Consider the following 1755-nt stretch of genomic DNA (forward strand, 5'->3'; position numbering starts at 1 on the left):
CGGCATATAACGAGACCTTGATTTCTCGCCCCAGGGGAGTTGGGATGCCAGCAACGCCACCATCACGGAGGAGGAGGAGGGCCAGGGGCTCGATCGCCACACTGAAGAGGAGAGCAGACAGGGGGCACCCCTGCCTCACCGACCTCTCCAGGGTGAAAGCCTCCGACACCACGCCATTGAGCTTCAATCGGCTCTTCGCACCCCTGTACAGCAGCTCGACCCATCCCACAAAGCACTCGCCAAAGCCAAAATGGCGGAGAAGGCCAAACAGGTATGGATGATGTACCCTATCGAACGCTTTTTGGAGGTCGACCGACAGCATCACCCCACCATCCTCTACCATTGCCCCAATCGCACAGCGGGTCGAGAGAATGTTATCAACAATCTCTCGACCCTCAATGCCATACGACTGGGCATGGCCGACGATGGTGGGGGCGATGGCCCTCAACCTGTTTGCCACCACCTTGGCGAGCACCTTGTAGTCCACGCCAAGTACTGTCAGGGGCCTATAGTTGGCCAAGTCCCGCCTGTCACCACCTCCCTTGTAGATAAGAGAGATAGCACCCTCAGCCATGGCCCCCGGCAACTCAACCCGGCGCTGAACCTCCTCAAAAACCCCCAGCAGAACCCGAGCCAGCCACTCGCGGTGCGCCTGGTAGAGTTCCCCAGTCAGTCCATCCAGCCCCGGGCTCTTGTTGCGCCCCAGGCCCCCAATAGCAGCCTCCACCTCCTGGAGTGTGAAGGGAGCATCGCAGGCCACCCGATCCTCCGCACTCAACCGCACATCTACAACAGAAAGAAGAGCTTCAGAGCACGCAGCCACACTTGTGTCCAGGGCAAAGGCGCGGGCAAAATGGTCCCTCGCCACTCTAACCACAGCCCGGGCTCCACCCACCACCGTGCCCTCAGCATCCAACACCTCTGTGATGTAGCACCTCGACTGGCAGCGCTTTTCAGCTGCCTTGTAGTATGCCACACAGTCTTCCCTATTTGTTAAAAAACTTGCCCTGCTCCGCACAGCGGCCCCCCTGCACCTCTCCCTGACAAACTCCTTTAGCTGCTCAGTGAGGCTGATGCTGCGATCGTGAGGCCAGGCAGGGTCTGAAGCAATCCTATGTAATTCAAGCTCCAGCTCCGCTCGCAGATCAGCCTCACGCACCCTCCCAGCCGCCTTTTTAGCCCTCCCAAGTTTTACTGCGAGTGATTTTATGCGGCGCTTTACACCCACCCACCAGTCGAGCACATCATCCACCAGGAAGATTTCATGAGGGAGACCGCCGACTAACGCCCCCAATGCCTTTTTAAAAAGACAAGTTTGGAAGAAGCCTGCTTCTTCGCCACCCCCGATGTCACAAAATCCATGTCTATGTCCTCCTCCAAATCCACCCCTCCAGAAGCGCCTAGCTCCAGCTCCGCAACCAGGGGAGCAGTGACTTCCTCTTGAGGGGGGTGGGCATAGCCCCCCTCCACCTGATGGCCCCTGCTCCTTGCAGAACAGCCTCTTCACCAGCCAGGCGCACGTCCAGGCTGGACCTAGTCTTGCATGGGGCGAGGGACTCCTGAGATTCCCCCGGGCTGAGGGCCTCTGTGGCCACAGCTGGTGATAAGGGGCTCCAAGCTGTCCTCTCAACTCCAGCCTCTCCACCAGCAAACTCTTGCTCCCACTCAAGGGAGGCGACGTCTTCCTCTACGGCTCTCTCCTCCTCCATGCTGCTGCCCTCACTCTCCTGACAGATGCACTCAGCCAGGGGGTTT

This window comes from Micropterus dolomieu, linkage group LG18 (assembly GCF_021292245.1).
Source record: "Micropterus dolomieu isolate WLL.071019.BEF.003 ecotype Adirondacks linkage group LG18, ASM2129224v1, whole genome shotgun sequence".
Lineage (NCBI taxonomy): Eukaryota > Metazoa > Chordata > Actinopteri > Centrarchiformes > Centrarchidae > Micropterus > Micropterus dolomieu.